Below are 19,583 nucleotides of genomic sequence, written 5' to 3' on the forward strand. Positions count from 1 at the left end.
ATTCATGGATAAGACTTCATCACATTGTGGGGACTTATGAGAACATGACTCATAGAACTTTGTTGGTAAAGTAAAGAGGACCTACCTAAGATTACAATAATACCATTAAGTTATGTTTATTGGGATATGCAACCACAGGAACATTTGAGCTAGGAAAAAAAAATTAGGTAAACAATAAAAAGGCCAACCCAACATAAGATAAAACATTAGGAAATACATGACCCCCTTTTAATGACAAAATTAACCTCAACACATTAGGACAAAAGGTAACAAAAAATTAGAATAGAACTAGGGCTTAAAAATGAAAGGAATTTCAAATGGGTAAGACCCCAAACCCTTAGCCTATCACAAATGATAGATAGAAAAATAACTAGACAAAATTAAAAAATACAAAGGAAAACTCAATTTTTTTGTTAGGCACACTTTGAAACACTGCTAGTTTTGAGAGAAAAATAATCCATTGATTTGAAATCATTTTTGGTGTTGTTTATTTTATGGTAAATATTTATTGTTCTTAGTAACAAAAAAAGCTATGATGAAAACTTTGTTCGATGCGTATTCCTATAACCATTGTAATTTTATTTATTTACTATTCTAGTAGCCATTAGAACTTTGTTTTGTGATTGCTCTAATAACTAGTTTAACTCTATTCTTTGACTATTCTTTTAGCCATTGGAACTCTATTTTGAGACTATTCCTATAGCCATTGGAACTCTATTTTTTAACTTTTCCTACAACCAAGATATAATAGATTAACTTCCTATTTGTTTCCTAAGAAGTACATTTTTGTTATATGTTTTAGTCCTATTTAGTTGTCATTCCATGTTTAGTACTCATGTTATTTATTTCCAAGATTTTTATTTTAATATCATTTCCTTTGCACCTCTATGTTAGTATGGATACTAGTGAGTCCTAGTGGACATACAATGATAACCCATTTCAAGTTAACATTCATAGATAGATAAGGAAATGATCTCTTGAAGTTTCAAGGGTTAATGTTTGTTGGATGATTGACCCCCTTTGTCAAAGTTTACATTATTAGCTAGTTGGCCCTATTATGGTCAATTATTTCGTAAGTCCTTTTTCCTAATTATTGTTTCCCCTAACACAAAACTTAGCCCATTGATAAATGCACTTATATAATTTAGTGGTGTAGTGTAACATTTCTCTTCTCTCCCCATATTATTGAGCTACATCATGTCAAATAAGTTGGAACCCAGTGGTAAGTTGAGAGCTTCCTTAGGTCTTAGCATGTTACTAAGTGATTTCTCTATCATAGGCTATGTTTAGCCTTATGGACATTAATATTATTCTCTTCTTCTTCTTCTTCTTCTTCTTATAGATATAATAAGGATGTAACATATTGTTAGTCATTACAAACATACACTCGTGAGTATAACAACTACAAGAAAATTCAAAGAACAATGTTCCAATGGCCACATGAATAGTCATAAAACAAAATTTTCACCATAGCTTCTATTTTTTTACTAAGAATGTAAAAAATTTACCATAAAATCAACAACAAAAAGTACAATGATTTTAGATTTATGGATTATTGTACTCTCTAAACAAGTATTCTAACATTACTTAGACCAATGCTAAACCTATAGGGAAACAAAGTCAAAAAATTATAAGACACATCCAACCTATGTTTAACTTCTCATACAGACACAAGATTAAGACTATTGAATATACCTAACATATATGCATTCCACATTACCTATATTTTTATCACATTTATATCATAATACATCTATCACTACAAATTACACTCATGAAATCACTATTATTTTCTCCAAATAAGTACAATGCATTTAAATGGTTTAATCTCTTCCTTGAACAAATCTAATAAACACATTATAGATTCATGAAATTGTCATAAAGAAAAATTTGGATGTTCAAAATTTTAAAAAACTTATGTAACATAAACAATATAGAGTAGGAGACAATCTTCAAATGAAATTTTCAATTAATTTCTTCATTATTATTCATACATTTCATTTAATACGTGACTTTGTCATTCCTATTTCTACAAAAAGATGTATTACATAAACTATTCTACTTGTCTTTCTATGAATAATTTTTAGAAAGTGTAAGATTGGCCTTTTTATTCCTTGTATAGACACAAGGAATGCAACAAGCTATAAGCTAGAGTATTTCTTTTATGTGATATTTCTATCGAGATTCAACTATATAGTTTTTTAGGTCAACCTCATTGACCCATGTTTCATGAGTAGTCGTTCACATAAACCCATATCATGATAGTGGATAAAACACTTAGCACCCATTGCATCTAAGTGATGCTCATAGGGGTGAAGCACCAAGACTTACCAAGAGGTCACACATCCGTTTATAAATTCCACTAGTTGATCATAGAAAACATTCTACAAATGAAGGTTATAATTATACATGTTTGTGTCCTTGAGTAAATCCAAAGGAGGCCATGAAGTACTTATTATCATGAGGCCTTTTATCCATCGATACTTCCAAGCCATGATATTATCACCTCTTGGTGATTATTGAGACACAAAAATGATAGAAGTCAAAATTCTCACGATCTTTTATCGCGAGACATGACTTTGAAAATAAAATACAAGGAGAAATACATGACTCCAAACTCCCATCTTTTGTCTCTGTACACATAATTCTATTTGTTTCTGTCTTACCAAATAGAACTAAAGAAGTATCATGATAGCTTGAAAGCATTTTCAAGATCTAGGAAGAGTATTTATCAAAGTTTAGAGCTTTCAAATCTATAAAATTACTAAAAATAATTTCAGTATCTCTATGATTACAAAAGTATTATCAACTAGCTCACCACCACAATCATTTTATATATCCTACAACATGTATTGGAAGAATATATTCTTGTTACAATAAGATCCCTTTATAGCCTCAACAAATCCCATTCAGAGCACTTTAAAAAAAGGAAAACTCCCTTCTAATTGCAAAAAAACCAAAATTTAGAAGGAAAAAAAAAACTCATTCTACATTTATCCCTTCCAATATTTAAGTTATGGCTCATAATTTCAAACTACAAAAACAAAAGTAACAACTATCACAAACTTCCACCTATCTCACCAGTTGCAAGACCTATCATTGTGGTAGTTTCCCTTGGTTATAGCAAGTTAAACATTATATTTATTGGGCAGTAAGGGAATGATTGTTTAGCAATGAAATAATTTTTAGATTAGGAATTGCAACATCCATAAATCATCATGTCTCTTCTCAGATTCTTTCTATCACCACTTATTTATTTAATATGTTGTCAAATGGTTTTTACTGACCCACAAAAAGTGTCACAAGGTTGTGACTTACCCAACTTGGGTTATCAATTCATTTTATTGCAAATTATGATACATTTTTTAACTGTAGAGATACTAACATTGCCATTGTGATCAACTTGCATGGAAAAAGAACTAATTTGCTAAATTCAACAAGCTATCCCATATGATATGTTCAGCCTAGTGGATATCAAAATAATCATCTTTTTCATCTTCTTCTTCTTCTAATTGACAACTATTTTCCTTAACTATTGTGCGAGGCTAAAATGGAATCAATCACTCTAACACATTTAAAATGAGGAAGACCAAGATGCACCCCTAAGATTAAGTTTGATTAATATAAAATGAAGTATCACCTCCACCTTGAGAGAGTTTAAGAAAGAAAATATGCAATATAATGCTAAGATATAAAGATATAATAAAATAATAAAGTATATTGAACTAGAAAAGAGGAAGATGATATACCTTCTACAATACAAACCTAAAAACATGATTTCAAATGACATCTGAAAGTGTTGAATCTCATTATCTAAGGCCAAAAAGTATGAGACGGACAAAACCCAAAAATTATTCGGCTATCTATCAAGGTTGACCTCCCTAATCAAAGCCAAACTAGATGATTTGGGGTGACTTGGTCATTATTTATGCATTAGGAGTGACCTAGTTGGCCCTGATGGAATAAGTGAGACATTGATTTAATTTTGTACTTGCAACTAAATCTAAAAAGGGTATCCAGATCTACAACCTATTTTCCAATATGAGATCTCAAACCTAGAAAATAAAGGATTTTTTGTTTATTGCTAGGGATTTTTCCTCAATCAAGCCCCTATTTAGGAGTTAACCTCAGAATATAAATAAAGATAGAATGCTATCAAGTAGTAGCAATAGAAATAACATGATGTTGATCTCATTTTGGTTTTGAAAAGGCAATAACGAAACACTAAGTCATTACCTAGTAGAAATGTAGTGCATGTTGAGCATCAGTCGCTAGACAATACATGTCAAGCAATATGATAGTTAGTATCGACCACTAGTATTTGTTGAGTAGTCTATGTGTGTTGAGTCACTCAAGTGTCAAGCCAATAGTTAGTGCTAAGTAAGTTAGTATGCATCGAGTGATATAGGTGTCGAGTAGATAGTGTATGTCGAATTGTTCAAAAGTTGAGTTACAATATTATGAACACAGTGATGGCCGAGAATCAGAGGCTTTGGATGTCGAGTAAACAATATGTGACATAGTTGTTTGTAATGGCACAGACTATTATGCAAGCCATTTTTGGCCTGACATATGCATTTTTTTTATGATTATAGAAGATAAGGATCAAGTCATATTGAGAATACCTATGCAATATATGCAACCAATCATATTAAGAGATTAATTAAGAAGCAATATGGATCAACCATAGTCATTTATTCTAACCTAGCCCTAGTTCACCTATGTTTACTTAAGGTGGAAAACCCTAAAGAGTTTGTATGATGCAAGGAGACACATGAGAGATGAATGCTAAGTGCAGAGAGCATTCACGATGACTATGGAGGTTATGACAGTGATATAGAATTGCAAAATTAGTTAGAGAGAACATAACAGAGTAGAGGAAAGATAGAGGAGACATGTTCGATCAAAAGGATCAAGGATTCATCTAGAAATAGAATATCTAACATCTAGCAATGAGGTGCTAACCGAAGGATCATGATGCTGAAATATTTTAACAGGTGATACAGAGAAAATCTCCTAAGAGAGTAGCCTTAATAGGTTTTGATTTTTTAACAAGCTCTTTTAAATCTCTTAATTGAGTGCTTACTTAATTATGAGTGTAAATCTACTAGCAAGGTGAGGCCTAATAGCCTTTGTAACCTTTGACAAGGCAGACCCCTCATAGGGTAGATCATAGTCTATAATCAAACTCATTGTAACCATAATTGACTACACTTTACAAGTATAGTAGTGAAGATTTGTGGGTGTCATCCTGACCCTAGTTTTACCTTCTACTTAGAGGGTTTCTGGGTAACCAAATTTATTGTGTCATGTGTTAAATTTGTTTTATGCCATGGATGTAATGTGTAGTTAGTTATTTTAGTTTACATGTTAAATTATGAGATGGATGTGTGGTGAATGTTTTATGGTTAAAGTTTTGAAGTATTGATTCACCCACCCCCCCCGCCCTCTCAGAGTTTACTTTCCCATTGTTATTTCCAAAAACTAATATCAGAGTGTTGGTTCTTTGGAAGGAAAGCCTAACAACTTGTGAGGAAAGATCTTGAAGATGGAAGTATACAAATTAGAAAAGGCCAGAAGATTGAAATACAACTTGTCCTGCATCAACTCACGGAAGCAAGGGATGAACTGCTACATTTATTGAAGAGAAGGAAAGAGATAGTTGTTCAATAGGATGACACTCACTATTAGGAAATTGATACAACTAGACTATTTAAGGATGAAAACTCTAGAGAGTTTGATGAAGCCATTTTAGATTTGATGGAAAAGAATGGTGCCCTAACTGAAGAGGTCAGAAATATCAAAAGCGAACAAGAATCACAATCAATACTATTGTGTGAGACAAATGAATTGAAAAAGAAATTTGAAGAAGATAGGGCCATGTTTGAAGAAGACAAAAGACTTTTGGCTAACAAACTTGAAGAGAATACATCAGATGTGCAAAAGCTTGCAAACATGCAATTGGATACAATGAATCAATTGATGCTTGCAAATAAAGAGCTCAATAGGAAAGACATTAAGATTACTACTACTTTGGAAACACATAATTCCCTACTACAAAATGAGTTGTGGATAGAAAGAGAAAATCTTAACAAGCCAAGTGAAGCCATAAAATATTTTGAGAAATTGATGGAATCACCAAGACCTAACAATGATACTACTGGATTGGGATACACCACTACAATAGAAGGAGAATCATCTAGGAGTGGTGAACAAAGGAAAACCAAAGTTAAGAAAAAAAAACCCACTTGTCATAACTGTGGAAAATTGGGTCACAAAGCTAATGTTTGCTGGAGCAAAACTTGAAATCAAAACCCTAAGAAGAAATTCAAGGGTCACTATTACAAGTGCAAGTAACAAGGACATCAGGCACATGAATGTAATACCAAGACTAAAAACACACAAATATTTGAAGGCTATTGTTACAACTATCAAAAATATGGACATGAGGATTATAAAATGTAGGTCTAAATCCAAGTGGACATCAAACAAGAAAACAAAGGGAAACCATAATGGAAATTCATATGACTAGGATTACAACACAAGGTACAGTTGTCACTATTGTCAAGAGTATGGTCATGTTCTTGAAAATTGTATTAGAAAATACTTCAAAGGCAACTAAAAAGATGGTTGAATGGGTTGTTTGAAGATTGGTCATGTCAGCAAAAATTGTCCAACAAGGTCACCTACAGTGAACAACAAATCCAACAAGGTAAAAGAGAAGGTTGATGTTGAAAAGGTAAAGGTGCAGATGAGAAACACATGGAAGAAGAAGGAAGATATATGTACATCAAGTGCAGATGAGGTCACTTCATCCAATAGATCAAGTAACAACATTGCCCCCAACTAGGCAATCAAAAGGTATGTGGGACTAATATTTCAAAGTTATATTATGTATTAGTTCCAAGAATCTTAGATCTAAAAAGATTACATATGCATGAATCAAGATGCAATGGAGTGATTTGAACCTAGAGAAAATCTATAGTTTTGTTATTTTCTATGTTGTTGCCGAGCATGAAAATTTTGCAATTGTTGTCGAGCATGAATGGAATTTTAGTTGTTGTTAAGCAATGGAATTATGTTAGTATTGGTCAAGCTCGCTATGTTACTCGAGCATATTGGAAATCATGTGTAAGATGAGTGAGTGGAAAATCCTATGAGAGCTGACCTTACAATTGTGTAAGCATTGAGCATTTATTGTTGAATATGAAGGGTTATATAGTCAATGTTTGGCTCATTTATATTCATCGACAATTGAAGAGAGAACAAAGAGAATGAAGGTGAATTGGAAAAGAAGATTTTAGCATTTGCGAACTAGATTTGACTGCTATTCAACATCATTCATTAGATTTGAAAGGTATTTTGCTAGTGTTGAGTTACGTTGTTTGAATTTTCATAAATCTTAAGTAGTCAAGATGGCAACTAGCTCTTCTATAAATTTCAGCGTCCAATTAATAACTAATGATGTGAAGCAACCACATTTTTGAGAAATACCTGAATTATATACAAAGGAGACCCGTTTGGTGCATTATCAATGATACCACCAAAAGTTCTCATGATTCAGGATGTTAGGTGTTTATATACATGTAAAGTTGGGAGTGTAGGATATATGGAGATAAGAGATGTATACAGTAAACTATGTGATAATGGAGTCTTGAGGGAATAAAACAAAATTATAGAGAAGAAAGGTTTAACTTGTGACCTAGATTTTCCCAATGTGTTCAAGACTGAATGGATCAAAATTATGCTTAGTCAAATACATGATGACTACATTTGGTTGGAGAATGGGCCAACTAAGATCACCAAGAGGATAATTAACCAAGTATTAGAGTACCATACCCTAGATAGACCTAAAAGTATACGTAGTGATGCAAAGGAGATCATTGAGAAAAATACAAAAGTTGTATGGATTAAGAGAGGATGTCTATTGATTCTATTTTAGACCCCCTAATTGCCTTTGCATTGAGAGTGATTGCTCACAAGTTCTTTTAGTCTAGCCAACTAAACAATGTTTCATGCATGGTTGTTGATTTGAGATACAAGATAGTGAAGAGAGACCACACCTATGACCTTGTTTAGTAACAATTTTAGCAGTTATCAAAAAACTTGGAGGCCATTAGGAAAGCAAAGATTGCTTCATGCAAATTTAGTTCTTTACTAGTCTACATATTTTTTTATGTGCAAAACTCTTTTCCTACATTTGGTAAAGTGGTGTGAAAAAAAAATAGGCCTATGACACATTAGATCATAAAATTTATAGAGCAACTTGGAGATAATTTTGAGTCAGTGATGACAAGTTATTTTGAGGATTTTAAGAATTTTAAGAAATTCATGACAGAGATTAAGGATTCCTATATCTCTAGTGGAGCAATATAATAATGATGTTTTTTTCCTAATGGATGCAAATTATACATATGTGTAAGAAATTATACCTAGGGTTAGATGGTTGAAGCCCTTTCTATATGAGATCAATGTAGATGAGGCATCTGCAATAATTACAACTTTATTGGCAGAAGAAATTGACAAGAGTGCCACCTCATTTGGAAACAATGAGGAAGCCAAATCTAGAATAACAATTGATTTGAAGACAGTTATAGTTTTGAGGAAGAAGAAAATTGGTCAAAAAGATGAAAGAGAAATTTGATGAAGGGGGAGAAGAAGATGATGCTGATGATGATGATGAGGAAGAACAAGGGCAAGCCCCATTGGCATTAACTCTAGGCCAAGGAGAGGATCAAGAAAAAGATGTAGAAAGTTGTGAGGGAGAAGAAGTCGAGGAAGCACCAAAAGAAGCAAAGAAGAAAAGGAAGGCAAAAGAACAAGCAATGGAGAAACCTAAGAAGCCTATGAAGAAGCCACAATAGAAGCCAATAGTACCTACTACTAGGTCAAGCACAAAGGCAACCATTGTATAGGTTAGTAAAGTTGCAAAGCCTAAGGGGAAAGAGGTCAACTTCTATAGTAAAGCTGAGCCAACCTGAAAAGAAAACCTATAGGAGGTTGACGAAGAAGAAGAAGAAGGATGAATCTAATGAGGAAAAGACTGAGTCAACTGACTTGATTCAATTTAAAGTGGTAAGTCATAATACCTCCCTAGATATTGATAACTTGTGTGAAAATATCATTACAAATGCATATTTATCTGGTTTCACAAATGTAGATTTTGATAACCTAAGGATTATTGATAAAAATGAGGTTGAAGAAGCCATATATGAGATGATGGCTACATTTAAATCTACTCAACTAGAGATTGTTGACTCACTACCTAAGAGTCTATATGATCAAGTTGAGTAAAAATGGCAATTCAGTTTGGCCATAGAGAAGCAAATAAGAGATGCTCAGCCCAAGTAATGTTTGCTTTGGACAAGAAAATGATGGCTAAAGCAATGAAAAAGTATAAGGGGAGATTTTATCCCAAACATAAAGTATTCAAGATTTTGAGAAATAAGATTGAAGAAGCGGTGACACAAAGCACATTGCTTTGGAAAGACATTTATGGTCTAGCCACCATGGCCATAGGGAAGACAACAAATGAAGAGAAAAAGGAGCATGATAAAGAGGTAGAGAAAGGTGATGAAGAGAAAGGTGGAAAAGAATAAGAGGTCCAAGTCAAGGATGGTAATGTCGATGGCACCAAGGAGATAATAGCATAAGAGACAATAGTTGATGAAGAGCAATAAGATGTACAGGTGTCGCATGACAGTCCCCCACATATAGACCAAGTAAGTCAACTAGACTTAGTACTCATCAAGGATGTACCTAATGCATTAGCTCAAAACATCAATCCCTTAACTGAGGAAGACTTGAAGAAGATATTGATTGACTTCACCACAGTAGAAAAGCTATGCACAAATCTTATATTGGTGAGAGTGGATGAGATTGAGAAGGTAGAACTAGCATTTGTAGGGGAGAAACCACAAGAAACATCCAATTTGCCCCCTCAATCTACAACAACAATAAAGACAAAAACAAAGGATCTTCAAGGAGATCAAAGTGAAAACCTGGCATAGTTTATTGTTACAACCGTTACACCATCTGTAATGCCTATTATAGTGTTCTAGATGAAAGAGGCAAAGGCAAAGGCACAGTCAATAAATTCATTACCTAGCCTAAACAGTTCAGGTTTACTTGCAATTGTAACTGTTGAGAAGGATGGTATTGAAGTACATACAGGTCAAGAGGCAAGTCATGCACCTATTCTATAAGTTCAAGGTGAATTTCATAAAAAAGTGAAGGCAGATAATAGGACTAAAGAGTCAACTTTGACTACTAAGCTAGAGGAATAGGCTGACATACAACATTGGTCACACTACCAATTTTTGTATCTCCTCTTACTAGTCAAACTCTTTAGAGGCTGAGCATGAATGCTACACCACTAAAAATATCAAGGCTTAGCCCTAGCACATCCAAGAGTGTAGATGATACGTCATTTGGTGATGTAAGTCTAGATGAAGTGATTGAGTTACCAAAGTTTGATGTTGTAGCAATCACAATTGAAGAGATGAGCATACTATAAGAAGATCCGCAAAAAAAGAAGCAGCAAGAAATGTTACGTATAAGGAAAAAAAGGTTTTTCATGAGATAAAAGACATATTCTATGATTCTTTTAGTCTCCTTGAGATGAATGAAGATAAGCTCATAATTGGTCAACTTGTTAATATTGTTGACAAAATAAAGGATGAAGACCTGGATTCAAATGTTAAACTTTTAGAATGGTCTAAAAGGAAATTTCACACAAAGGTATTGGAGAAGATATCTAGTGCTATTGCACTAAGATAGGTTGATTTAGCAACCAAAGTGGAGAGTGTGAGGAAGTTATTAGAGAATATTTTTTCTCTCTCTCTCTCTACACCAAGCCATGTGATGTGAATCTTTTCACATAGGATCTTCAGAGGGCTATTGGCTAGCTGCAAGGAGATCTACAACTAATAGGTACTACTTTGAAGTTATCTCTTGGTCAAAGTCAAGCTCATTTTCAGAATTTACTATCAACCCAAGGTAGGCTTGCTAAGCTACAAGCACAAGATTCAAACGTTTGGTCTATATTGATCAACATCCAATCCATGTTGACTCCACACATGGAAGTGTTACATAAGAAACTAGCCTATGTTGAGACTTTGATGAAGAAAGATTCTCATCTTTCAACTCATGATGGCTTAGTTGACCTTAATTCCCAGCTAGACATTCAATATCAATCTCTAGAGGTAGCTAGCAACAATTGGGATGTAACCCTAAAGATTATCATGGAGATCCGTAAATCATTTTTGGATAAACACACTATTAGTGTACTACCCAAATAACATAAGTGTCAAAAAGGAGGATAATAAAGTTTTGGAATTGAAGTTGGGGGGACAATGAGGGGCAATCAAGTTTTGAAATTTTGAAGGGGATATGAAGTTCATCAGACATATCTACTCAAGCGGAGTATCACAAGAAGACACATAATAGAAATGAAATATTTACTCAGGGGGAGTAATGAAGAAATAAGATATGACTGATAGTCATCCATTTTGCAAAATTTTAAAGTTTTGAAATTTTGTATGAGAGCTGAGTAATAGAGATATATTATCTGAGTTATGCTCATAGTAAGGTTGTATATGCATGACAAAGTTATTTTGCCACTCATTTCAAAGGGGGAGATTGTTGATCTCATTTTGGTTTTGACAAGGCAGTGACAAAACACTTAAGTGATTACCTAGTAGAAACATAGTGCATGTCGAGCATCAATTGTCAAACAATACATGTCAAGCAATATGAAAGTTAGTGTCGAGCACTAGTATGTGTCGAGTAGTCTAAACGTGTTGAGTCACTCAAGTGCCAAGCCAATAGTTAGTGTCGAGAAAGTTAGTATGTGTAAAGTGATATAGCTGTCGAGTAGATAGTGTATGCCAAGTTATTCAAAAGCTAAGTTACAACATTATGAACACAGTGATGGCTGAGCATCTAAGCCTTTGGATATTGAGTAAATAATCTGTGACATAGTTGTTTGTAATCACACAAACTACTATGTAAACCATATTTGGGTTGACATATGCATTTTTTTTACAATTATAGAAGGTAAGGATCAAGTCATATTAAGAATCCCTTTGTAGTACATGCAACCAATCACATAACGGGATGAATTAAGCAACAATATGGATCAACCACAACCATTGATTCTAATCTAACCCTAGTTCACCTATGTTTACTTAAGGAGGAAAACCCTAAATAGTTTTTATAATGCAAGGAAACGCGTGAGAGATGAATGCTAAGTACGGAGAGAGCGTTCATGGTGATTATGGAGTTTATGACAGTAATATAAAATTGCAAAATTAGTTAGAGAGAACATAACAGAGTAGCAAAAATATAGAGGAGACATATCTGATCAAAAGGATCAAGGATTCATCTAGAAATAGAATATTTGACATCTAATAGTGAAGTGCTAACCAAAGGATCATGGTGTTGTAATATTTTAACAGGTTGATATAGAGAAAATTTCCTAATAGAGTAGCCTTAACAGTTTTTGAGTCCTAATAGGCTCTTGTAATTCTCTTAACCAAGTGCTTACTTAATTGTGAGTGTAAATCCTCTAGCAAGGTGAGACCTAATAGTCTTTGTAGCCTTTGATAGGGCAGACCCCTCACAGGGTAGATCATAGTTTATGATCAAACTCATTGTGACCATAATTAGCTACACTTTACAACTACAGTAGTGAATATTTATGGGTGTCATCCCCACCCCAATTTTACCTTCTCCTTGGAGGGTTTCTAGGTAACCAAATTTATTGTGTCATGTGTTAAATTTTTTTTATGCTATGGATACAATGTGTAGTTAGCTATTTCAGTTTACATGTTAAATTATGAGATGAATGTGTGGTGAATGTTTTATGGTTAAGTTTTGAAGTATTGATTCGAAGCCCCCCCCCCCCCCCCCCCCCCACTCTCAGAGTTTACTTTCCCATTGTTATTTCCAACATATGAAGCAATGTAAACCTATAAATATGCTCTTGAATTTGGAATGTAATCAAGTGTGTAGAGGCAATAGCCTTGAATCAACTTCAAAAATCCTAGGAAAGGATATCAAAGTTAAACCAAAACCTTTTACGAATGATTGTGCTTGAAATATACCTTGTGAGTGATTGTTGATGAATGTAGATCTTGAGAGGATGAATATAGAAGATGACACAAAGGATCTCAAATGTATGAAGGGAGATCTTGAATGTTGAAAAATTAAGAGAAGATCTAGCATAAACTCCTTCAATAGTTTAAATGCATGAATCATTGATCTTTAATGGAGGGATTTCTTGAATGCCTTGAATACTTGAGTAATTATTGAGAACTTGAGAGCTTGAGCATAATTTTTTGATCTTGTGATTACATGATGTGAAAATGAGGAAATGGAAGGGTTTATAAAGGGTTCAAAATTGACTAACTCTTATAGGCTAACTTACTTAGGAATTAACACCCTAAAGCTATCCATACATGGAACCCAAACAGAGGACTAAAAATTAGGCCCAATCTGGGGCACACTATGTTATTGATTATATAATTAGGGTTACACTATGTCCCTAATTGAACAAGACCACAGTGCATCCCTAATTGATCAAGGTGACAGTACGTCCCTGGCAACCAAGAATTGAACCTTTGAGATCGCAAAATAGGTCCTAGATCTAGAAATTAGGCGTAGAGTATGAGATATACTTATTTTGGTGTAGATAGTAGAATCTAAGTAGTTAAATAAAGGGAAGGGAGAACCTAAGTGAATAGATCCTACCTCAAACATAGCACCATGAATGTAGGATTTAAAGAGGATTTATTAGGTTTTACACCAATTCCACCTAGGAAGAAGGACAAAGAGGGGAAGAAAGGAAGAAATATGCAAATGAATGATGACCTTGACTTAAATGGGTGCTAAATCATTATTAAATTAAGGTTCCTCCAATTTAAGATGGTACATTTAGTCCCCACTTTAGTGAGAGTGTGGCTCAACCCACACTTATGGTAAAGTAGAGAGAAGAAGAAGAAAAGAAATTTGGCAAATAACAATGAGGTAGAACATCACTTAGTCATAGGGAAAGCCCCCAACACCAAAGGCCCTAACTCCACGTCCATGCACCAGGGTGCAAAGAAAAAAAAGAAACAAAGACATAGACACAACAAGGTTTTAGTACTAAACAAATCCAAACAACTAGTGAAAGATACCTTAGCTGAAGAAATATCTCACCCACTAATCTCATATTTGGAAAGCTATCACAAGAGCTAGGCACTGACATAAGAAATGAAAGAGAAACATCATTAATAATATAGCTTCATGATCTATCTCTACTAGCATGAAAGAAAGATAGAGAGAAGGGAAAGAAAAAGTGATTTCCTTGCCGAGTAGAGTGCTCACCCCACTATGAATCACCAAAAGAGTTGCTGCAAAAGATGATGTTGAAAGATTTAATGGGGTGGTAACCTACTAGTCAACAGACTAAATTTCCATCCATAGAGTCAACATCCTTTGTATCACCATGGTATGATTTTGTAAAAATGTGTTATCCTTGTATGAGACTTAGCATGTTGTGCTTGAATGCATTACTTATTTTGGTACTTAGCAAGTTGCCATGTGTTACCTATATTAAATATTTAGCATCTATGTCTAAATGCATTATCCATGTATGAGACTTAGCAAATTGTTATGCTTTATCCACAGATGAGATTTAGCATATGTTTTTGTGTGTGCAAAAGAGAAAGTGATGAAGTAACAATGCATGTATTTGAGAATAAATTAGAAAGCATACCAAGCATCTAGAGCTAAAGTACTCTAAGTCATGCTCATAATCTAAATTTGCTACCCATGAGAGCAAGACTATATACAAGGAGGGTGTATATATGTCCCCTCTTTATCATGTCTAGATACTAGATGTGAGAAGAAAGAGAAAGAGGATACCTATTTCATGAACAAGGAGATATCCTTAAAGAAACAATGTTGACTGCATTCATAGTAAAGAGTGTTAACTCTTACAATCTAAGAACATAGGTAAATTGTGAAAAGAATATATCACTTATGGAAAGAAGATCCTCAAGAGGGAGAAATCTCAATGACACAATCTCCACCCAAGAGGAGTGCTTGATTGTGATCACATATCTACACTATACAAGGCCTAGAGAATCCCCAAAGGAGATGTCCAAGCCCCTAGCTAACAACTATAGAGTGGAAACATAACATAAGATATAAGATCTGATACCAAACTCAACTTCTTTATTCATAAAATAACTTCTTCCTGATTATGATCAAATACAAAGAAAGTAATAGTCTATAAGATCTTGGAAGATCCAACCCAACCCTAGCTAGTCCAAATTTGTAACAATACAACAATCTGGCAGGAACTCCAAGCAATATCTAAAGTTATCCTCGCAAGCCACCAACTAATCTCCTTATTTCCTAAGCCCACACCCAACTACTAGCTACACTCTTAATTCATAACTCCATATTCATTCATGAATATTTGCTACTTCCATAGTCTATCTCCCTCTAAACACCAACCATCTCCTCCATATATACTTGCATAGCCACAAGTCGTCATGTTGCAAATAGAATAATACAAAAACAAAATAAACATAAAATACCTTAGTTGGCTTAGAAAAATTATTAAATGCACATAGGAGAAAGAACCAAGAGCCTAAATAGGTCCCCACACATCCCATGATCAATCCACATCATGATCATGTGCAACACGTATTGCATAGGTTGAGTGATCAAATCTCTTAAGAACATCATTCGATGAGCCAAACCACCAAGCATCAGTAGAAACTACTAAGAAAGCCAAGCATCATTGAGTATACCAACCAAGCACATTCATTGAGCTCCTACAAGCATCACTAAGCATAGGTTCCAACAGGAATATCATCAAACAAGCACCTTAAGCATTATTGAGCTCCTCGAGCAAAACTTCACCCAAGAACTCCCCAATAGTGACTAGGCATTGCCATCTTGCAACTGAGTCCACCCACTCCAAGGTAAAAAGTACTCCAACATGTAGGATTGTCAACTACCTCAAGATGCCCTTGCATCAGATGCCTAAGGTATGAAAAGATGTTCTTAGTAGTTAGAAGAATGTCTTCCAGGAATTAGCACATAAACCCTAAACTAGTTCTTCACATTCATGTCCTCCAAGTCTTAAACTTGTACACTCTTTCCCTAGTTCCATTTTTGCAACTAAAAATTGTTTACTCCACCTCTTTACATCCATCTTGGGTGTACCACAGGCATATTTTCCATGCTAAAATCTAACTCCACAAGAATCCTTCAACTTAACTTGCCTACCAAAACTCAGGTTCCTCCTACCGAGATCTGCATTCTACAAAGGAATTGATGAAAACTTCCTTCCACCCTTCTCAATAGTAAACATATTCTTTACACAATCATGTATTTCCCTCTAGTCATACTGCCAAGGTCTTCTGAGTAATATGTAATAACTACGCATGTCCACAATATCATATAACACTTGATCAATATACTGCCCAATCTAAAAATCAACAAGACATTGCTCTCTCACTTCTAAAGCATGTTCATCTTGTAACCAACTAATCTTATAAGGACAAGGATGTCTCACTATTTTCAAACCAAGTTTCTCAACCATCTCCTAAGAAACTAGGTTATCATTACTACCACAATCCATAATCACATTCTAGCAATTACCTCTAGACTTACAATGAGTCCTAAACAAATTCCTCCTTTGATAAGGTTTTGATGCCTTCTTACCAAGAAACACTCACTAAACCAACAAGTTATCCTCCTCCTACTTGGGCTAATTCGCTAAGTGGCCAACCTCATTTAACATAATTATTCTTTGATCACTAACCTTTTGGAAACATTCAAAATATCTATGTCCTTCTTCACCACATCTAAAACATGTACCCTTAAACACACCTCTACCTATTATTTTCCTTTGTTCAACGTATTTTGATTCATCTTTGTAAATCTTTTTATCCTTCACTGAGTGATCCTTCTTCTCCTTCCCTTGGGAGTTACCTTGATGTCTTCTCTTCAACTTATATTCCACCCTCAGAGTATACTGATAAGCATCCTTAACCGAATTAATCTTCAGCATACCAACCTCATCCTAAATATTGAATCTCAGACCACTAACATATCTAACCACCTTATCCTTAGAATTTTTTCTATGTCCAAACTTAATAGTTAACTTGTAGGACTCCTCAATATAATCCTTCATAGGCATATCCTTCTATTTTAGATTTTGCAACCTTTTAAACAACTCACATTTATAATCAGTAGGAATGAACTTAGCCTTCAATTTAGTTACCACCAATCTCCAATGAGTGATTTTCTTTTTACCTTCCTCTTCTCTGTCTCCCTGTGATTGTTTCTACCATAAAAAAACATGTCCTTTCAACTTAGTATGTTCCAACCTCACTCTAAGTGGATCACCAATATCCTCTAACTCAAAATAGTCTTCCATTCACCAATCCAATCAATTAGGTCTTCAGGATTCAAAGTACCTAAGAAATTAGAAACATTCATCTTATACTTCAACTTTAACCAAGCTTCAGATCTATCCAATAGACTAGTTCTATCTTCTATAGATCTTTCCACATGATGAGTTGTATCCTCACCACTAGATCCAATAACCTCAAAGTCTTTAGCAACTTCATCATAACCATCTTTTTTACCTATATTCCTAGGTATAGTAGCTATAGCTCTCATGATCTCATCAACCATATCATTCTCATCAACTCCATCTGAGATCTAAAATCTAATCAAACCTTCTTTATAATCCTTAGCTCCACCACATCACAAAGATCTACAATTTCCCTAGGGTCTAATCTTCTTGGAGGCATCTTCCAAGATCTTTGAAAACCCAAAGCAACAAATCACCACCTAGATCAACATATGCTCTAATACCACCTAACACTATGTGTGGCCCAAAGAATCCCCAAAGGAGATGTTAGTCCTACAAATATCAACCATGCAAAGGAAACATAACACAAGATACAAGATCTGATACCAAAGTAAATGTATTTATTCATAAAACAATTGATTACATGCAATGTATCAAGTTGTAAAACCTTCCTGGCTACTACCAAATACAAAGCAAGTAATAGTTCTACAAGATTCACAAGATTCAACCCAACCCTAACTAGTCTGAATCAACAACAATACATCAATTTAGTAGGAACTCCAAGAAAGATCTAAACTTGTACTCACAAGCCACCAAGAAATCTCCTTGTTTCCTGAGGCCATGCCCAACTACTAGATTTTGTATTAATTTTCAACTCTAGATTTCTTCCTAAATCTTTGCTACTTCTAGGCTTTATCTCCCTTTAAACACTACCCGAACCCTCTTTATATACTTGCACAACCACAAGTCAACCTTTTGCAAATAGAATCATCCAGAAACAAAATAAGCATAAAATTCCTTAGTGGGCTTATAGTAAATATTAAATGCACATAAGATAAAGAACCAAGACCCTAAATAGGTCCCCACAAATCCCACGATCGATCCACATTACAATCATGTGCAACACATTTAAATGCATAGGTTGGCTGATCAAATCTCTCAAGAACATCATTCGATGAGCAAAACCACAAGGCAACAATAAAAACCATTGAACATGCTAAGCATCATCGACTATACCAAGAAATCACATTCACCAAGCTCCTACAAGAATCACCGAGAATAGGTTCCACTAAGAAAATCATCAATCAAGCACATTAAGCATTACCAAATTCTTATATTCACTAAGCTCCTCGAGAAAAACTCTACCCAAGAACACCCCAACACTGATCGAGCATCACCATATTTCAACTACGTCCACCCACTCTAAGGTCAAAAGTACTCCAACATGTAGGATTGCTAACTACCTTAAGATGCCCCTACATCACATATCCAAGGAGAGAAGAGGGAATAATAATGAGAATACATCTATTCAACCCCTTATGTAGAGATAGAATAAGGATCCTTGGATGAAGAATAACAATCTCCAAGCAAGGGAAAGTGTATATAATAGACATGGTTTACTAGATAAATAAGAGGTGATGACTTAGGACACAAACCTCTTGTAAAAGAAAGATTCCATAACCAAGACTCAATTCTTCATTAAGAAAGAACAATGTCACATAATAAAAAAGTTCCACATAAGCCCAAGAAAAGTAAATCCTTAGAAAGAGGGATAAAGAATATGCAAAGTTTCTTTCCCCCCAAGTGAAAGACAAGAAAAAGAGATCCATGGTGACAAAAATAACAAAATCTTGAGGGATATAAGGACGAAAAGTAGTAGACTAATAAAACTAAATAGAGGAAGAGGGAGGTGTCAATACCTCTCTCAACCATTGCATGAAACCATACAAACATTTTTAACCCCATGGTGATGCAATGTAGAAAAACTATCAAGTACCATGTGTGACATCCTCACTTCCTCATGGTCCAAAAATGGCTCCCACATAATAAGCCACAAGGTAGTGACAAGGGACCACTATAACATCTTAGCCTTCCTTGTAATCTTGCAACCCTTAAGTATTTACCCCACTAATTGGGCCACGAGGATGCAATAACCCATTGCAATCATCACAAGTACCCACATGCAAGGTCATAGGTCCAA

Source organism: Cupressus sempervirens, chromosome 7 (genome assembly GCF_028749045.1).
Source record: "Cupressus sempervirens isolate cs-2001-9-10 chromosome 7, ASM2874904v1, whole genome shotgun sequence".
NCBI classification, from domain to species: Eukaryota; Viridiplantae; Streptophyta; class Pinopsida; order Cupressales; family Cupressaceae; genus Cupressus; species Cupressus sempervirens.